Source organism: Marmota monax, unplaced genomic scaffold (genome assembly GCF_021218885.2).
Source record: "Marmota monax isolate L192 unplaced genomic scaffold, Marmota_monax_Labrador192_F-V1.1 WCK01_AAM20220418_F8-fsc00011, whole genome shotgun sequence".
Classification (NCBI taxonomy): domain Eukaryota; kingdom Metazoa; phylum Chordata; class Mammalia; order Rodentia; family Sciuridae; genus Marmota; species Marmota monax.
In genome coordinates, this window is record NW_026693082.1 from 2,431,969 (window position 1) to 2,454,234 (window position 22,266).

Consider the following 22,266-nt stretch of genomic DNA (forward strand, 5'->3'; position numbering starts at 1 on the left):
TTCTCATCTCCAGTCCAGATGAGATTTTGCTAAGCTCCAAAATTTCATGGGCAACTTCAAAATGTCAGGGTCACCTAGATCTCACATGTCCCAGAGGGGCCTATGCCTTGCCCCAGCCTGGATTCCTGGTCTATTATTCCCAGGTACCCAAGGTCAAACCCTGAGTGCCCCCTTGCCTCCTCAGGTCCCTGCCTCCCCCAGGGCTCAACCAGCACAAAGCCCTTTCCATCCTGTCTCCCCAACACCCCTGGCTCTTCCCGCTTCCTCAATCCCCTTGACACTCATTCGCCCTCATGCAGCTGCACTCCCTGGCTAGCCCTCTCTGTGCAGTTCTATCCAGTTACCACCCTCAAGTCCCTGCCAAGGACCTTTCTCTTCCATTTAGGGCAATGGCAACATCTGCCTACCTGACCACCTCCTTCACCTCCACCTATCGAGGATAGCTAGTGCTCAGGAGGCAAAATGACAGAGATGACAGACCTGGGTTTCAAACAGACCTGGAGTCAAATCCTGGTGTAGACATTTGCTAGCTTTGGGCATATCCTTTAACTTTTCTGAAAATCAGTTTCACCATCTGTCAAATGGGTGTGACCACCTCTCAGCGGTGAGCTCTGGGTTGAAAACAACAGAACACCATTAGAACTGGCTTAAGCCAAAGAAAAGGTTAATTTATTCCAGAACATCATGGTGTCCAAGGAAAAGTAGAACCAAAGAAGGCTCAGTCATCTACATCACTGCATGAGGATGAGGGGAGATGAGGAGAAGTTCAAAGAACAAGCTTCTCACTGTGCCTGACACACAGTTTGTAGATGTTAGCTGTTAATATTTATAAGCTACTTGTGCCCAACCAGCATCAATATCTGAAAAGTGAAGGCCTTAAATAGAGATCAAAAGAGATTTCACTACATTCATGAACTTCATGTCTGCTTTATTAGCATCCTTAAGATTTCTAATTAGACAGTGGAATTTTCCAGGCATCCTGAGGGATTTATTCTAACTCATTTGTTTAATTTTCCCAGCAAGAGCCTAATATCTTTCTCATTTGTTCTGCAGTGGGAGCAGGGACACCACAGTTGGGGCAGCAGATAGGAGCCTGTGGTGGTAAGGATGTCCCCTCGCCCTCCCCACTGTGATGATCAAGTGTTCCAGGGGAGCGGTGCACACAGGAGAGTGCTGAGCCCAGGCCCATGGCACTTGTCACCCTAGGGCTTCTGTCTGCAGCTGCTCCAGATTTCTGCTCTCCCTCTGCATGTAGCAAAACCCAGATCTGTGGTAGCTAATTCACACACACACACACACACACACACACACACACACGCCACACACTACACGGAGACCTCACTGTAAAAATATTCAATAATGTTCACATGTGATCAGGCTCAGTTACAGACAGAGACTGGGAGGTGTTTACTGCAGAGCTTTGGAATCTGAAATATGCCATTCTCACTGCTATGTAGCTCCATCATACCTAGAGGCATGATCTAGAGCAAACTGTGTAGTGTCTGGGTTTTGCCCCAGTTATTCTCATTTTGGTAAAATACACATTGCATGAAAGTTACCATGTTGCCCATTTTTAAGAGTCCAGTTCAGCTGCATGAATTACATTCACTTCATTGTACAACCACCATCACTGTCCATCTCCAGAACTTTCTCTACCTTGAAAAATGGTAACTATATATTCAAGTAACCCCTTATTCCCTCCAGCCCCTGGCAACACTTCCTGTCTCTATGAATTTGATTGCTCTAAGTACCTCAGGTAAGTGGACTCATGTAGCATTTGTCTTTCTGTTACTGGTTTATTTCACTTAGCAGAAGGTGTTCAAGATTCATCTACATTGTAGCATGTGTCAGAATTCCTTCTTTTTCAAACCTGAATAATATTCTAATATGCATATATATCAGATTTTGCTTATCCATTGCTTTGTTGGTGGACACTTGAGTTGCTTCTATGTTTTAGCTATTGTAAATAATGCTGCTAGGAATATGGGTGCCCTAATGTCTCTTCAAGACCCTGCTTTTTTATTTAATTTTATTTATTTATTGGTATATGCCCCAAAATGGAATTGCTGGACCACATGGTAAAATTTTTGAGGATCCACTACACTGCTCTCCATAGCTACTGTGCTGCCTTACATTCTCACCAATGGTGCACAAGGATTCTCATTTCTCTGCATGCTCACCAGCTCTTATTATTTATTTTGATAACAGCAATCCCAATGGGTATGGGACAGTACCTTACTGTAGTTTTGATTTGCATTTCATTAATAATGAGTGATGTTGAGCCTCTTTTTATGTGCTTACTGACCCTAAATCTTCTCTGGAAAAACATCTATATGCGTTCTTGCTCATTTTGGAATTCGTGTTTTTATTGTGGAGTTTCAGTTCTCTGTAAACACTATATTTTAATCCCTTACCAGATACACAATTTGCAAATATTTTCTCCCCTTCTGTGGGTTGCTTTTTTACCCTGTTGGTAGAGCCTTTCAATGCACACAGGTTTTTAATTTCTGTGAAGTCTGGTTTATCTATTTTTCTCTTATTGTCTGTACCTTTGGCGGCACATTCAAGAAACTGGCACCAGACCCAGTTGTCATGAAGCTTCTGTTCTGTTTTCTTTTAAGAGGTTCCTGGTACTAGTTCTTATGTTTCAGTCTTGGATCTTTTTGAATTAACTTTTTAAATTAGAGCATTATAGTTATACATAGTAGTTGGGTTCATTTTGACAAAATCCTACATGTGTAGAATTTGATTGTAATCTACAATCCCCCCAACTTTCCTTCCCCTCCTCTCTCCCTCTATTCTCCTTCTTCTACTCTATGATCTTCCTTTAACTCATTTATTTATTTTTGATTGGTGCTTTCTACATATACATAATGGTGAAATCTCTTTATGGCATATTCATATATGCATATAACATGATTTTATTATATTCATTGAATTAATTTTTATATGTGATGTTAGGTAAGGGTACTACTTCACTCTTTGGCATGCACATATCCAGTTTTCCCAGCACCACTTGAAAAGACTGTCCTTCCCCACTGAATGATCTTTACACCCTTGTTGAAATCCACGCATGTGGGGGGTTATTTTGGGGCTCTCTATTCCATGGGTCTCTTTGTCTTTAAACCTATACCACACTGTTCTGATTATTATAGCTCTTAGTAAGTTTTGAAATCAGAGTGGGAGCCCTCCAACCTTTCCAGATTATCTTGGTTGTGTTGAATCTTCAACCTTAATTTCACCACCTATAAAATGGAGATGATACTTGCAACTCCCTCACACTGACTCCTGGGGGAGGGGGGAGCAGTCAGGTAATGTATATAAAGCACTTTGCCTAGATATGAAAATTCTTTCATGAGTTTTTGCTTTTTCCAAGTTGAAAACTGTGATGTATCTTTGATGACACCCACACCTGTGGGAAGACTCTGTCTCCCAGTACCTAGCACTCCTGACTCAGCATAAATTACTCTAGACCAGAGAAGTCAAGACACATAATTTGCCTTAGAGTGAGACAGTCAGTGTCACTGTGATTTGGGTTTTCTGTATTTGAAATGGGCATAATAATAACTACCTTTTAGTCTTTGGGGATGGGAGGAGGCAGAGGTAAATTCAAATAATGCATATGGAAAGTCTTAGCTCTGAACCTGGCACAATGTATGTCCTGAATAAACTCAGCCTGCCTGAATCTTCCATCCCTCTCATTCCTGCTATAGATAGCTTGTTCTTGTTTTTTCTGCTTTTCCTGTGAAAAAGATACATGCCATGACCTCTAACACATAAGAATTCACTCTCTCTTTTAAACAAGAATAGTCTTCCCCAAATGGGAAAAACAATGCCAGGTCCCATCCTGGATGGAGCGCTGAATTCACAAAGGCTTGAGAATCAACCATGATACCCAACCAGTCACAAGGTAGTGGCTGGGCTTGGCATCGAAGACCAAGTACTCTACAGGGCAAGCACAGCTCTATCCCAGGGGTTCTTTGTAGAGTTTTTCATGTGTATATTCATTAGGAACTACGGGTTGAGGGTCTGCCACCCAAGTGTGTGCCCACCAGAATGTCCTCTTTCATGGGAAGACAATAAGTTAAAAAATACAACAGAACCAGGCACTGTGGCACATGCCTATAATCCCAGCCACTTGGGAGGCTGAGGCAGGAGGATCACAAGTTTGAGTCCAGCAACTTAGCAAGACCCCATCTCAAAATGAAAAGGGCTGACAATGTAGTTCAGTGGTAAAGTGCCTCTGGGTTCAATTCCCTAGTGTCTAAGAGGAGAAAGTAGGGGAGGGGAGGGGAGGGGAGGGGAGGAAGAAATCAACAGAACAATGAACCCAGTGAAGGCAGAGCTGGGTAACACCAACCTCAATCTGCTTCTGTTCCTTCAACCTCTTTCAGAAGTTGTACTGTACTCTGAGAGGCAGTTTCCTTCTTCTGCTGCCCTGACACTCAACAGGGAAAATAACATCCTAATGCACCAATGATAATTCAAGATCAAGCCTTCAAGTGCAAGGCCTTCCTATTTCCTCTTCATTTGTTCCATCTAAGTCTAACAAATCTCCTGGTTCCAACATGAAAGGACATGTTTTGTGTCTTGCTTAGTTTCAAAGGTGAAGTCAATAAGCACCAGCGACAAATGCACTGTGGACAGGAATAATGGTCCCCAGAGCCCCTTTTCATTATCAGCTGTTAAATTTTGCACACTGCCTTAAAAGAATGTGAACAGAATTGCTTTGTTAAATGAATGCAAAAACTGCACTGAGTACAAGGCCATTGATAGATTATCTTCTAGAATATTCTATAACACAAGCACTGAAATCATTTTTTATTTGAAATCTTTTTTTAAACAGTTACTAACTGCCTTTTTTTTTCAGTTGTAGATGAACACAATACCTTTTTTTTTTTTTAATATGGTGCTGAGGATCAAACCCAGTATCTCATGCATGCAAGCAAGCACTCTGCCACTGAACCACAACCCCAGCCCTTGAAATCATTTTTAAAGACAACTTCAGTTGCATTTTTTTAAAATAGCTTTCTATTTTAGACCACAGTTTCACATGTCCTCATAGCAATTTGTTCTTGCAGTGAGAAGCAGGGTGGCTGGGGCAAGAGGTTGACTACTATCCACAGGCTGGGTCATCCCATCCACTTGATTAGAATCCTCCTCCACAGAGGTCACCCTTTGGTGAGCATTTACATGGGACACAAATATTTTCACATACCTCTTCCACAAATGTCTTTGTCATCAATTTTCCAATCCTGTTCTTTCCAGGTCCCTGAACATACAGCCAAGCAACTGGCTACGGTCTATGAATTGGTGTATGATTGCACATCTGTCCATTTTCTTTCCAAGCAAAATGCACAACCAGGTGTGCTACCCAAGGTTCTGCCCACTGTGGAGATTTCCCTTCATTATTGTCCTTCAGAGATGTCCCAGAGAGGGAAAGTAGTGCTTCTGCTGTCCATTTTGGGGTGATACCTATGTATTGTGCAGAACCATGTGTAAGCTAGTCTTCTCTTCCTATGTTAACTGATCATAAGGTACTCCCCATGAGGCCTCAGGTTCATGTTGGGGAACAGAACTGACAGGATATGGAGATACAGACAATTCTAAATTGTATTCATTAGGTTAGTTTACAGGATCACAAGATGGAGAGTCCCACAATGGCTGTCTACAAACTGGAGAGCTGGAGAAACCAGTAACTGTTCAATTCAAGAAGCTGGCACTCTGAGAGAAGGACCAATGATGTAGCCCCAGTCTGCGACTGGTGCCCTGGAGACTCCCTGAGTTGGCTTTGGGAGAGTAAAGGAACTGGAGTCCAGTGTCCTCAGATGATCACAGCAGCAATGAAAGCACCCACACAAGAGGAATAGAGCTTGCGTCTGCATCAGAGTCTTCATTCTTCCACATTTTTACTCCATCCAGACCCCTAGCCTACCAGGTGGGACTGTGCTGCCCATATTTAGGGGAAATCTCCCCCTTGATTTACTGTTCCATATGCTAATCATTTCTGGAAAACACCTTCAGTGACACCCCCAGAAGCCTCTAAATCTTAAGCATCTCTTAATCCAATCAAGTTGAGCAAAAACTCTCTGACCCCTGGTTGTAAAATTTTGAATTATGCTTTTCTTTTTTTATGCAATTGTTTTGTGGTATGCAATACTCTCTGAATTGCAAGTCAGGGTCTTCTCTCAGCTTCTACAACAAGTAATGCCTTTCCAGAAGAATATTCTCCAGACACAACCAGCAACAGTGAATGTGAGGGATTCAGACAGAGAAATCCAACCACTTCTTCCTACAATCCCCATACAAACTACCAAGATGAAACAGGAGTTTTTAGATAAGATTCTCTTTGCCAACTTTCTTCTGGGTTCTTGCATTGCAAAATTTTGAAGAATAAAATCCATAGACAGTCACGGCAGGGAAGAGTAAATGCAGTAGGATTTAATTAAGAGAAGAGAACTCTCATCATACAGGATTGGGCCTGATAGCAGAAAACCCCCCAATTTTTTTTTTTATGTGCTTTTACTGAAAATTAATGGGCTTGGTTCCTTCAAATACTAAAACAAGTGTGTGTGTCAGGCTTCTCCCCTCAGAAGCTCCAAGAAGAATCAATTTCAACTGGCCAGCAGTACAGGCACCTCACTACACCACACAGTACTATACTATTCTGCATTGTGCTATACCGTCCTGTACTATACCACATGGTGCTGGACTGTACTCTACTGTACTATGCTCTACCATACTGGAACATGGGAGTTATGCCATATATACTACACTATACTATACTGTATGCCATGCTATACTGTAATGTCATGATGTACTTTACTACACAGTATTATACTATACTATGCCATACTGTAATACTATACTGTGCTATGCTAGAATGTGATATACTGTGTTATATAATACTGTACTATGTATGCTCTGCTGTGCTCTGCTCTATTATGCTATGCTATACTATACTAGTGCATGATCCTACAGCACAGTACCTACTCTTCAGGGTCTCAAGGAGCCTAAATGCAGGGGACCTTGCTCAGCTCTGGAGACACTACTCAGTGGGGAGAATACAGGGGCTGAAATGGCTGTTACCTGTAGATATGGGGTGACAGATCTTGTTGGGGGGTTCTTCTTCCTGCTGAGGAAGGTGTAGCCACCTGAGAAATGAAAATCTACAATAATTAGTGAAGAACAAAAGACAAAGAGTCAGAAATATATTTTCAAAAGCGGAGCCCCAGATAGATTTGGTCCACAAGGGTGTGGGAGCTAGACACAAGAAGATGGCTCCAGGGGTTTATTTAAGGGGGTACATCAAAGGCAGAGATAAGGTTTCAAGGGTAGAGTCTTGTTTCAGGATGTCTTGCAGGTTGATTGGCATCTTGGCAGGTCACACCCATCTCCGGTGCTATGTGGGACATGAAGAGTGGTACAGGAATTCACAATGTCTCTGGGCAGTCTTATGCAGAGGAAATATCTGCTGGAAGTTCCCAGACACCAGATGTTCCTATTCACTAGGCTGCGATGCCAACAAAGTTCACACACAGCCCACGGACGGCACTCAACCCGTAGAGAAGACCATCAGGGAACAGAAAACCATGAAGTCACAGAAGATGGGCACTCCACTCCAAGGCTTGTGCACCTCCACACCATCTGCAGGGATCAGCCCCTACTGCCTATGACTTTGGCTTTAGCATGGATCCTTCTGGACCTCAAAGCGTCTGAAGGTCCTTCATGTATGTCTGGTAACTTTGTAGGCTGGAAATGCACTGGGAATGAGGCTCAAACCATTTTTCCCATGATCCCTCAAACACCTCACATTTACAAGGCAGTTCAAAAGCAGTGCCTTTGCCATTGCAATAAAATCTCATTCACACACACATTTTAGACTTTCAGGTCCCATGTGTAGCTGCCCTCAGGCTTTCAGGACTGGAGGTCACCTCTCAGGCCACCCCACCCCAAATTCCCACGCCAGGGCCCACGATTCCCACGGCCCTCTCGGAACCGGCAGCCTTTAGTGTCCACAACTGTTCCCTGGTCTTCAAGCAGCACACAGAAGCTTTCTTCTTTGTGTCAGTCATTTTTGGACTGTCTGAACTTTGAATGTTTGTGATTCTGTAATGTTGAATGTCTGCCCAATCACTCTCAGATTTCAAGATGTAACTCATTTCAAATTCCTTGTCACAGTTGTTCCACTTCTAAACATAAGCTTTCCCAGGTTCTTTGATGTGGGTGATGGTAATTTTTAATTTTTTAAATTTTAATTGGTACATAGAATTAGACACATTAATGGAGTACCATATTATGTTTTGATACCCATGTATATTGCAGGTTTAAATCAGATTAAACAGATAGCTCCCCTCAAACATTTATCATTTCTTTATGGTGAAAACATTAGAAATCCTTTCTTATAGCTTTTGGAAATGCACAGTACATTACTGCTATCTACAGTCACCCTATTGTCACCCTAGAGCTTCTTGCTCTTATCCAGTTGTAACTCAGTACCCATTGATCAGTCATTCCTCAGGGTGGTAGCATTTTTTTAAGGAATGCAAACAAAGAGCATCTTTGTGATCCCTAAGAAGAAGCCTTTATATCTAAAGGTATATGTTGTTATTACGTGGTTTACTGAAGTCAAATGTTCCATTGAATTTTTGTGAGGAGTGTTTAGCAATAACCAATTACAAAAGATAAATGAGTCTAACGTGCTGTTTAGGATGAGCCTCAAATATAACTCTAGTCCCCTACCTGAAGTTCATTGGTTGGAAACTTGAACTCCAATGTGGGATGTTGGAAGGTGAAGCCTGATTGTGAGACAGGGGACAAAAGCCTGGGACCACGAAATAAACCCTATTCAATAAACTATTACCCCTTTTCCATGTCATATTGCTTTTCTACCCTGAGGCTCTTTTCAACAAACCTGTTGTGAAACCCTGATAAAACCGCAGATGCAGAATACCAGCACAAGATGAAATTGTTACAGGGAAAACCCTAAATAATCCCTCTAGTTTCACTTGCTCTTAGCCAACTTAAAAATCAGTGATTCTGGGCTGGGGTTGTGGCTCAGCGGTACAGCGCTCGCCTTGCATATGAGAGACCCTGGGTTCGATCCTCAGCACCACATAAAAATATATGAATAAAATAAAGGTATTGTGTCTGGATACAACTAAAAAATATATTTTAAAAAAATCACTGATTCTGAAGATCACACAGCTGGGCATTATAGTGTCCCACTAGCATTGTTGTAGATAACACCACTGATGTGTGAGTTATGACAATAATGGTTACCCAGGTTAGTATTCAAGGACACCAAGGAAACTTTTTCTGAAGAGCTGACTCTACATTTGGACCTGATGACATCTGATGGGTGACTGGAGTGGAATGAAAAGGTTTGGCATCTCTGTTTTCATATGTCTGTCCCCTTTGCTGACTTAACTTCGGGGTCAGATTCTACTCGGTTCTGCATGTTGACATGGTGAATGTTGTATGTTGCCAGTTAGAGCTGGTTTGTGTTTTCCTTTTTCTTTTTGTTTTGAACTGGTGTGTGTTTTCTATAGTACCTTGTGCTTTCTCAGAAACCCAAGCAAAGTCCTTCAGCTCAACCATAAAACCCAGATATCATGAGCCACAAGGCCAGGAAGTTTGCAAGGATGATGGTAACTCAGCAGTTTCTGGGACAAGTTGACTCTGACTGCCCAGTGGTCCAAGTCTTCTGCAAGAAACATCTTTTGGAACCATGCCCCTGGCCAGTGAGAAATTGCCAGACTTTATCCCACTCCAGCAAATCAATAAAAAGCTTACATTTCCTTTTACTGGGGAGCAGTCTGGCTCCTCAATCATTGCTGTCACCTTTCAGCTGAGCCCCAATTAAAGCCTGCCCATGTGTGCTCACAAGTTGGTTAAGTTTCATTCCTATTGTTTCCATGCCAAAAGAGCCCATCTCCAGTAACCACACAGGTACTGAGGCCACAAGCGCTTCTCCTCATCAGTGGCTTAACACCATTTGTAAAAGGGCTTGTTGCTGCAAGTGTGATCTCTTGCGCTCTCTCTCTCTCGCCCTCTAGCTTTCCACCATGGGATGACATAGTCCTTGCCAGATGCTGGTGCCTCCATCTTGAAGTTCTCAGCCTGCAGAACCATGAGAAATAAATTTCTATTCTTTAAAAATTACCCAGTCTTGGATGTTACTTACAGCAGCACAATTTAGCAGATTAAGTAAGGCACTTGCATAAAACCACTTCTTCCCTTTCACTCTGCTCCTCATTATACCAGTCACCAAACTTTGACCATTGTGTCTCTCAACCCCTCAGATCTGTCCCCTCCACTCCACCCACACTGACCCTGCCCCAGTTCAGTCTCTCTTCTTGTCACATCAGGATTTCTACAAAGGGCCTGTCTCTGACTCATCTGTCTACTCTCCTGGCTGCTATGGGATAGACTGTGTGGTACCATAAGTCAGCTTCACATCTTTAAGAGCCCCTCAGCACCTCCAGGATATAATGCTACTTCCTCAGTGTGTCCCACTGGCCTCTTCCCACCCTCTCGGGCCCCGACAGCACAGGTTCCATCCAGTTCCACCATCAGTTCATGGGATGTAAAAAACTCCCTCCTGTTGGTCCCATGACCCCAACAACTCCCTTTGCCTGTAAATTATAAGTTTTCTTATTATGCAGGTGTGGCGAGACCAATGGATCAGGAAACAACTGCCTTTTGAAAGATATTATTACTCATGGAGCCCAAGAGAAGGGCCACACCATGCTGGGCCACACAGGGCTGCAGCAGGGTTGGTCAAGAGGCAAAGGGAGAGTGAAAAGCATAGGAAGGAGATTTTACTGTGGTTTCTGCAAGAAAGAACAGGTAAGGCAGGATAAACTGACTTGAGATTGGCCAGTTGGATTAACTTTTGGTAAGCTCTGGGTATATGGGCAAACCCGAGTTACTTGGCACCTGATTCCAGGGAGCTTATGGCAAGCGAATAGTGCCCTACAGGGTGTGAGCTCAAGCAAGCTCCTGGGCATGTGATTTGTTTTCTCTAGGCATTAGTCAGCCCTGGCAAGCAGTCCCTCCCTGTCTGCAAGGCCCCAGATGTCAAAGTATCTGATACAGAGACTAGAAAAATATGGTTAAGATTGTCATCAGTGATGGGTGGCACGGCACAGGATAAATGTCTGGCAGCCCCCATGACAGGTCAGCCAGGGATCCTTCCCTGAGCCTGGGTTCCCCATCTACAAAGCAGGTTTCCTGGCACAGACTTGGCACTGAGTGAATGTTGGTGTCCTCCCCTACACCAGCATCATTCTGAGATACACCTCATCTGTCTCTTCTCTGGGATGTCCTTCTGGTCCTGTGTCCTGCACTGGCCTCTGTTGCAGTTCTTACCATACTGGACTGGAGGCATCCATGTATCTGTGTGTCTCTCCCCAGTGGCAAGGAGCTCTGAGGGTGGGAGCAGATCCTTGAGATCTGAATCACAAGATCCCAGCACAGACCCCCAGTTCCCTACTAAAGGGACTTGCTCAGCAAACATTTGCAAAGTAAATGAATTAATCATGGCTTTACCATTTCCACTGGCTCCCAAAGGAATGTACCACGTGGCATCTCTGGGGATGCACTCTTGCTTCCTCATCCTGACTCCACTCTGTTCTTTTAGTCAGACCAAGCCATTAGCACATCTGCACCTTGGGCCGGGCAGGCACCAGCTGGAGCAATGCATCTGAGCTCAGGAATTGATTTCCCAAGTGCGCTCCAGCACGTGCGCACGCCTGATAGTCGGGAGTGCTCCTGCTAATGAGGAAAGCAGCCCCTGCTGCCACTGGCTGAGAAACAAGGCACACACCTCACCTCTGCCTTGGAAGCAGGGTCGCCAGGTCAGGCCTGGACAGTTGGCTCCCACATCCACCACAGGAATGCTGTTCCTTGAAAAAGCCCCATAAATACCCCAGGTTGAAACCAGTCTGGTTTTATTGAAAACCTCAATATGCACAAATGATGGCAAAGCGTCTACCAAGGGAGAAATCTCTCATCTTAAATCATTTCATGGTAAGAAAGTGCCATTAAGTGCACTTAAGCTCTCATCCCATTTGGTAGAGGTCATCATGGCCCCTGTCCCTGTTACGTTACACTGCCATTCCACCCACTTCTAAAATGACAACGGCCAGAGCCTAGGCTGCTTTGGGTGGCATCCACAGATGGGCTCTGGCTCAGGGAGAGGGCTGGAAGCGCTTCCAGCTCCAAGTTTGTAGGGTCTTCTCTGTGCCAAAATGTTTCTTCCTCAGCTGTCGGGTGGTTTGTGACATTTGTTCCTGAGAAAGAGGAAGAGAGAAGAGGAGGGAGAGGGAGGAGCCCCTGCAGCTGCTTCTGAACCCTGTGCTCCCTGGGGGGTGCGGGGGCAGGATGGGAAGGAAAGACAGCTGCCAGGCCAGCAGGCTTCCTAATTCCCTAATCCCACACTAGGCTTCCTGCCAGGGCAATGCCTCCAAGCAATGCCTGGAGCCCTAGTGGGGAGGCAGCATTAGCAGGAGCTGGTTGGCAAAGTGATCTTTACTTTGTCTTTCAAAGACACTCAGCTGTTTGCATGTGCCAGACACTAGACCGGCATGAAGTACAAAGAGTGAAAACAGGTTTTCTTCAAGGCCCTTGGGTTCTAACTGAAGAGTCTGATAAGAAACGATAGAAATAAGACAGAGCACCTGACTTACCCTGTAGAAACTCTGGGAGGCTTCCTGGTGGGGGTGATGACTTAGCTGAGTCTTAAAGGAGATATATGTTAGTCGCATGGAAAAGTGGGAGGAAATGTGCTTTACTCCGCCTACCGATTTAAATGCTGTCCAAAGGAAAAACTGGACCAAAGAGGCATTGCATGGTCAGAAAACTACAGTATTAACAAACCTCAGTCTATAGATCCAAATGAGGCCACATCAGCTATATTAGTATGTTCTCTGATGCAAGAAACAGAAAAACTAGCTACAAAATCACTCAAGCATATGCTTTTCAAACTCAAGTGTACACACAAATCACTCAGGGATCTTGTTAAAATGATGATTCTGGTTAAAAAGATAGGCCTAAGATTTGCACAAGCTTGTTAGAAATGCAGAATCCAACTGATAACATAATTGGTCAAATCTGATCATACAATTGATGTGCACTGTGGACACACTTTGGATAGCAAGGATTAAACACCAAGGAGAAGTCTTACTTCACACAGCAAAAAGCCTGGACCAGCCTGGTCTATGGTGGTTCAATGGTTCAGCAGTGTCGCCCAGGGCACAGGCTCTTCTGTCTACTTTTCTATCCTAGCACAACTCTCATTCTTAAGTTCTTACAACCAAAAGATGGCCACCCCAACTCTAGACAGCCCATCCTCCACAACAAAATCACAGCCAGGAGCAAAGGTGCTTCTCCTCACAAGCTTTTTCTTTTCATCAAGGAGAAAACATTCTCAAAAGTGACTTGATTAGCCAGGGTTCTCTAGATAAACAGAGAGATTTAATAAGTATAAAGAGATTTATTCCAAGGAATTGCATCAAATAGATTATGGAGACTAACAAATCCCCAGATCTGTAGGTGAGCTGGCAAACTGGAGACCAAGCAAGCTCCTGGTTAAGCTCCAGCCTGAGTCTGAAGGCCTGATAATCAGGAGGGCAGGTAGCATAGTCTGTCAGCTTCAAAACTCAGGCAGGAAAAAACCCACTATTCCAGGTTGAAGGCCTTTTGGTAGAAAGAATCCTCTCTCTCCCCAAAGAACATTGGCCTTTTTGTTCTACACAGGTCTTCATCTGATTGGATGAGGCTCACCCTTATTTGGGAGGAAATGTGCTTTTCTCTGCCTACTAATTTAAACACTAATATCATCCAAAAATATCCTCACAGAAACACCCAGAACAATGTTTGACCAAATATCTTAGTACCCTGTGGTTCAGTCATGCTGATGCATAAAATTAACCCCATGACTTGCCCCCTCTATATCGCATCAATCATAACTAGGTTATATGCCCACTCCTAAAGCAGTCAATAACAAAGGAAAATAAAGTATCATGATGTCTCCAACAATCATGACTAATCCCTGGGTTGGACCCAACTTCTGTGTATATACCGCCACCAGTATTGGATTGAAAAAAAAAAAAAACCAGATTTTAACAAAGAAGACCAAGAGTGACTACTGAGCAGGCCATAGTGCTGGAAAATTCTTTTTAAAATCCTAAGAATGGGCTGGGGATGTGGCTCAAGCGGTAGCGCGCTCGCCTGGCATGCGTGCGGCCCAGGTTCGATCCTCAGCACCACATACAAAGATGTTGTGTCCGCCGAGAACTAAAAAATAAATATTAAAAAAAATCTCTCTCTCTCTCTCTCTCTCTCTCTCTCTCTCTCTCTCTCTCTCTCTCTCTCTCTCTCCCACTCTTTCTTTAAAAAAAATAAAATAAAATCCTAAGAAATTGATTTTAAAAAGAAAACACAACTTCGGTTCTTAACTCGCACTTCTACCACTAGTCCCCATCCTTACTTCCTTTAATTTCTGGCAGTCACTTTGTCACCTTTCAATAATTGCATTAAATAAGAGTGAACAAAACATTTCAATCAAAAGGCAGGTTGTAGCTGGGGGCAATGGCACATGCCTGTAATCCTAGTGGCCCAGAAGGGTAAGGCAGGAGGATCAGGAATTCAAAGCCAGCCTCAGCAAATCAAGGTGCTAAACAACTCAGTGAAACCCTGTCTCTAAATAAAATACAAAATAGGGCTGGATATGTGGCTCAGTGGGCGAATGCCCCTGAGTTCAATCCCCAGTACAAAAAAAAAAAAAAAATACAGGTTGTAAAACTGATGTGGGGAGAGGGGAGAGGAAGACCCAACTATATGCTGTCTATAAGACACACACTTTAAAAAGATACATGTGGTGAAAAATAAAAGAATAAGAAAAAATACGCTAGGCAAAGAGCTTAATATTAATATTATACAAAATAGATAAGACATGCAATATTAATAAAGACAACAACATTTGGTGATGATAATATGATCAACCCATCAGGAGAATATAACAATTAAAAACGTACATGAACCTAACAGCAGAGTCCCCAAAATGCATGAAGTAAAATCTGAAAATACAACATCTCAAAATTTATGAAATGTATAAAAGTATATACTTGGAGACAAAATCATAGTTTTATATGCATATTGATTTATTAACGTACATATACATATATACAACAGTGTAATTTACTATATTAAAAGAAAAAAGAACAAAAAATACCCACTAATCTTCAGAGAGGAAAAAAAAATATGTAAAAAAATCCATCTCTCATAAAAATTCTCATCAAACTAGAAATTGAAAGGAACTTACTTAACCTGATAACTGACATCTAAAAAAGAACCTAAGCTAGTATCATAATTAAGAGTGAACATCTAAATACTTTCCTCTAAGAAAAGAACAAGGCAAAGAAGTCCTTTCTTACAACTATATTCAATTCTGAGCTGAAGATTCTAGCCAAAGCAATGAGGTAAAAGAAATAAATTAAAGGTATTCTGATTGTGAAGGAAGAAGTAACACTTTTATTTTTCATAGACAGTATTATCTTGTTTGTAGAAAATCCTAAGAAATTGATTTTAAAAAGAAAATTATTATAACTAATAAACAAGCTTAGAAGGGTGGCAGGATACATGATAAGCATAGAAAAATCAATTGCATTTCTATATTTTAACAATGAACAATCAAAAAATAAAATTAAGAAACAATTCCAGTCAAAATAGCATCTAAAAATTTAAAATAGGGATAAATCTGACAAAAGATATCCAAGACCTGTGTATTGCAAAAATACAGTTTTTGTAGGTCAGAGTTTAGCATGGCTTAACTGAATCCTCTGCTCAGATCTCTCAGGGTTACAAATCAGAGTGTCAGTAGAAGCCGCAGTCTGATCTGATGCTTGTGGACCCCTTAAAACTCATTTAGATTGTAGGCAGAATTCAATTCCTTACAGTTGTAGAACTCATCTTCTTGGAGACAAGAAAGGTAATGTTTCTTTGGTGCCCAATTGAATCAGGCCCAGATTAGTAACCTGACTGTAAAAATAAGATCCCATTATATCATAGTTTTTTAGACACTAAATGGGACAAAATTTTACGGGGTATGTATATAAGAAGGTAAGAATTTAGGGAGCCATCCTAGAACTCTGCCAATCATAACCTGTATATTGATGACTACCAAATATTGCTGTGAGAAATTAAAGAAGACCACAGTAAATGGAGAGATATTCCATATGTATGGTTTAGAAGACTCAATATTGGCAAGTTATCAATTCTATTCAAATAGATTTATATATTTGATATAATCAAAATCAAATCCTAGCAGACTTTTCTGTAGACACTAATTAACTCTAAAATTTATATTGAAATGTACAGAGTAGCCAGAGAAACTAGAAAAGCCACAAACAACTTTGAAAAAGATCAACATGAGAAGACCTAAATTATCTAATTTTAGGAATTATCATAAGGCTGCAGTTATCAAGTCAATGTGGCATTTACATCAAGACAAACAAATCAATGAAACTGAATAGAAATTCAAAAAATGCAAGCACTCATATATAAATAAGTGATTATTGACAAAGGTGCAAAGGTAACTCCATGAAAATGATGGCCTCTTCAATAAATGGTGTTGGGAAAATTGGATGTCCACACGCAAAATAATTTCTTTAAAGAACTTTGTTCCAAACCTCATATCATATGCAAAAATAAACTCAAAATAAATAATATGCTAAGCACAAAATCTAACATCAAAAAGCTTATAGAAGATAACATAGAAGAAAATCTTTTCATCTTGTGTTAAGCAAAGCTATCTTAGACATAACAATTATAGCATGATCCACAGAAGAAAGGATAAATTAGTCTTTGAAAAAATTAAAATTTCTGCCCTTCAAAAAAATTAAGAAAACAAAAGGACAAATCACAAATTGGGAGAAAATATTTTAAAATTACATATCTGATAAAGAAATTGTATCTAGAGTATGCTCTTTTAAATCTCTCAAAATTTAACATTAATGAAAAACAAATAACATACTTTTTTCTTAAGTAGGCAAAAGATTTGAACACCCTCTTCACCAAAGACTTACAGATGACCAAAAACACATAAAAATATACTCAACACATGAGTCTTTAGAGGAAATGCATTAAGACTACCAATACCAATACACTTCTATTATAATGTCTAAAATTTAAAAAACTTACTATGCCAAGTGTGATGAGCATATACTTAACATAAACTTAAAATATGATCCAACAATTCTGCTAGATATTCACTCAAGAGAAATAAGAGCACATGACCATACAGAGACTTGTATTTGAATTTCTGTAAGAGCTCTTTTTTTAATACTTCCAAACTAGAAACAACCCATAGGATCATCAACATATAAATAGGAAATCAAATCATAGTATGTGAAATCTACTCAACAATGAAAAGGAATAAACTATCAATACATGCAACAACATGGTTGAATCACAAAATAATTATGCTGAATGGAAGAAGCTAGATTTTTTTAAAAAACTGCATGCTGTGTGATTCAATTTTATCTTAATCTGCTCATGTGACTGTAACAGAGGACCATAAACTGAGTGACATAAACAACAGAAATCTATTTTGCATAATTATGGAGGTTGAGAAATCTGAGATCATGAGCTGGCATGTCTGGGTTCTGGTAAGGGCTCCCTTTCTGATTTGTAGAATGTCGCCTTCTCACTGTGTCCTCACTTAGCTGAGGATGGAGAGGAAACAAGCTATTCTTAAAGGGTACCTGCCCCACTCATGAGGCCTCCATCCCCAAGACCTAATTACCTTTCATAGGCCCCACCTCCTAAGACCATCACATTGGAGGTTAGGATTTCAACATATGAATTTGGAGAGACCCAAATATTCAATGCATAATACATTTACTTGAAGTCTACAAAACAAACTAACCTATAGTGATAGAACACATACCAACAAGGTAAGAAAAGAAAGCTGTGAAACTCTGGGGGATGATAGATATGTTCATTATCTGCATCGTGGTGATGGTTTCACAGGTATATTATATACCAATCATACCATGATAAAGCTATTTAAAATTTTCAGGCTAGACATGTTGAGAAAGTATACTGCAAGTTGATACAAGGACTTCATATTGCCTTATGTCAGTGGTATGTAAGATTAGGCTAATCCTATATTAGTGATGCTAAGTCTCAATAACCTAATAAAGCGGTGACTGCCAGATCTTTCCATTACAAAAATGCATTTTTATTTTTGCAATTAGTGAGTCATTTGCTGGGTGAAACACTGGCACCGTGTAATTATTCCCTTCTCCAACTTCCTTTCACAAAACGGTTTTTAGTAAGCACTTTTATAAAGTTCCAGATACAAATAATTTAGCCTTTGTGAGCCATATTGTCTCTAGCTATCACTCAAATTTGCCACTATAGCACAAATTATAGTCACAGACAACATGTAAACAAATGAGTATGGCTGTTCCAATAAAACTTATCTATAGACATGAAATCTGAATCATAAATTTCACATGTCAGGAAATACTGTTCCTTTTGGTTTTTTCTTTCAACTCTATAAAAGTTTAATAAGAAAACATTTTAGCTCACAGGTATACAGAATCAGTGGGCCAAGTGGGTCCAGGGGGTGGTAGTTGCTAACTCCTGGTTTATAAAATCACTTTGTTATATTTGCCTGAATCATTAATTCCACTGCAGTTTGCAACATGGTAATTTTCTAATTTGGTCATTCTTTCCATGTTCTGTATACTCCATATTCTTTTCACATGATTGATAGATAATTTTCTATTAAGATTTGCTTTTCATTACTTAGGAAGGAGATGCACTTACTCCTTGAAAGGCAACATAAATGCTTAATTATTTCCCTTTAATACAAACTTCCAGAGGGAAAGAAATTAGTATATCATATTCTGTGATGGTAAATGATTCTCTCTTCCTTCTACCTCTCCTCCTCCTCCTTCTGCCCCTCTCTCCCTCCCTCCCCCACCTCTCTCTCTGTAAAATATGGATCTATGGATTTGTACTGATGGATTGATTGACTGATTTGATTTATAATCATACTTTTTCTTTATTTTTTGATGCTTAAATTGTCAGCTATGTGACCAGCTGGATACCCTTCAAATTGACTCTGTATCTTTTTGATATGGCCCATTAACCTTTGGCAGCTTCCTTGCTTTTTGGCACATGCTATATCAGGCTCAGCGTATACTTTGCACAGATCTGAAATCAGCTATTTCTATTTCTGAAATCAACTATTTCTCCAAAAGCCCTGATTTCTTTAGTGAGGAACAATATAAGACTTAACTATACAAAACTGCTGACATTCAATCATCTTGGACATACAAAAATGGCAATTTCGTGTGTCTTAACATAACATAAACAATGAGAGTCTGGACCTCAATGTGTTCATTACCCCTGTCATGTCACTTGTCCAAGCTTTTCACATCAATATCACCAACATCTTACTTGAATCTCTTTCTCCTTGAAAATCTTAGCTCCCATTATATAAAAACTTATTTTACCATATAATATGTGTGTTTCAAAATTACTACAGATAACAGAACTGAATGAAAAAGACTTCTTTATTGTACTTTTGACCTTAGAATATATCTCACAGTTGCAATTTTTTGTTCAAATTAATTTGAAATAAATCTTTAACCTATTCAGTTATATTGTAGCTGGATTTGAAGGTGGGGAGGAATTGTACATACACAATGATAAACATATGTGGCAGAATATGAATCTGAAAGTAGCTAAGTTAAAATTGGAGAAAGAGAGGGAGCATATTAATGTATTCACTTTTTTAGTTACTGCTGGTATGTAAAAAAAATCACCTATTAGCTTCCCATGTGAAATATAAAACAAGAAATGTTCAGTTTTATCAATCAATGGCTTATCATAAGGACACATCTAATATTCAGAGAAGTCATCTTTTTTGCTTCAAGGGGCAAAAAGAAGATGATTTGCTGATCATTTTCCCATACATGAATGCTGAAGGGGAAGCAAGAAATATGAAAAGTTCATTGTTATCACACTTAATCCTCCTAACAATTTCATATGAGCTATGTGTATTCATCTCTAGTTTACAGAAGGAGAACCTGGAAGATTAAGGACCTCCAACCCATTTCAGACTCTTGCCTGGGCAATTCCAAAGCCAAAGAACTCATACTTTACCCCAAACCAGGCAGCCTAAATCTTCATGCTGACCTCTCTTGGCCTCTCCTGTGATGTAAAACGGGAGGATGTGCGTGACTGGCCATATACTTACTAGACTCTAGGCACCTTAGAAACTGGGAGGTCATTCCTTAGGGTCTTTCTGGTGACTGTAGGATTCCCAGGCCCACCAGACTTTTAAGCACCAAGAAGAAACAACCACACAAAGGAGCAAAACTATACTGGGTTCCCTGTAACCAAGGAACCCAGAAAACAAACAGGCCACTAGTGTCTTGAAGAAGGGATGGAGGGAGGGAAGGGGAAAGGGAGAAAGAGAGAGAAAAATAATAATAATATAGTAGCTTTTCTGGTTACTATTAGTGCATAAAAAAGTACCCAATGGCTTCCCTATGTGAAATCAGGAAATATTCTGCTTTGTTTGTCAATGGCTTATAATGAAGACACATTTTATAGTCACACAAGTTATCTTGTTTCAAAGTTGGTAAACAGGATGTAATTAATACAGACTGAAAAGGCACAGTCAAGCCAGCTTCCCTGGCAGAGCAGACATGCTCTACCAACCGCACACCTGGGGGAAACACATCTTTCCAGGTACCATCCTGGCTCAGACCTTAAGGCTGAGGGAGAGTGAGAGGTAAATGTTAGCTAGGGTAACCTTTGCTTTATGTCTTCTCTTGGCTGAGAAGGTACTCGTTGCTAGCTTTCTTATTGCCATTGATATGCAACTATCAGATATTTCTACCACACCTTTTTATTGCACACACCAAATATCCGTTCATTCAATAAACATGTGTTGTGGTCTATTCCCATCAGGCAATAATAATAATAACTGCCCCAAACTTAGTGGCTAATCCCAACCATTTTATCATGTGTAGGGATTCTGGGAGTCAGGAATATTGGTAAAGTACAGAGGAGATAGGTATCTCTGTTCCATGATTCTGTGTTCTTACTGGAAAACTCAGCTGAAAGTTGGACTGATCTGATAGATTATTTCCATGTATCTGGGATATACATACACACACACATACACAGACACACACATGCAACCAGACTGTTCTCCTGGAGGCCTCACATATGGCCTCTCCGCCTGTGGCTTCACAGTAGTTAGACTTCTTACTGGGTGGCAAGGCTCTAAGAGTGTGGGTTCCAACTAACATGATGGAAATGGCATTGGCTTTTAGAGCCCACCTTGGAAGTTACACAGCATCATTTTCCCTTTACCGGATTAGACAAAGCAATTTCAAGTGCACTTTCTCCCAGGATGTCTTCCCTGCTGGATCCAGGGGAAGCCAGACTCTTCTGTGTCTATACCTCTGGACCACCTGCACTTTTCAGAGACCACCACAGATCATGCACTACTCCTGGGTGGTTACTTACACAGTTCTCTGTTGGGTTTGCAGCAGGTCCCACGGCCCTGGTCAAGTTTTCCATGCTTGCCCTTGTATCTTTTTTTATTATTGATACACAATTGTACATACTTATGCCACCACCGTATAGTAGTTCAACACATGTATACAATGAATAATGACTATATTAGGGTATTAGCACATCCATCACCTCAAACCTGTATCATTTCTTTGAGTGTGGAACTTTGTAAATATCTCTGACTCTTCCCCTTCCAGAGCTTACACCAGGAGTCCAGGTAGACAATTTTAAGTATTCAAAAAAGAAGAAAGAGTCCAGCATGGTGGCCATGTGCCAGTATTCCCAGCTACTCCAGAATATGAGATGGAAGGATTGCTTAAGCCCAGAAGATCAAGACTAGACTGGACAATGCAGCAAGACCCTGCCTCTGAATAAGTAAATAGGTAAGTAAATAAATAGAAAGAATATATACGTAGGTTGGAAAAAATTGTAATAAAAAGTCAGTAAGAGAAAGATAGCTCACTCCCACGTTCATAGCAGCAATAGTCACAATATCCCAGATATGGAATTAGCCTAAGAGTCCATCAATGAATGAATGGATAAAAAAACAGGAGTACAAATATACAATGCAATATTATTTGACTGTACAAAAGGAAGAAATATAGCCATTTGCAATAACATTGATGAACTTAGAGAACATTATGCTAAGTGAAATAG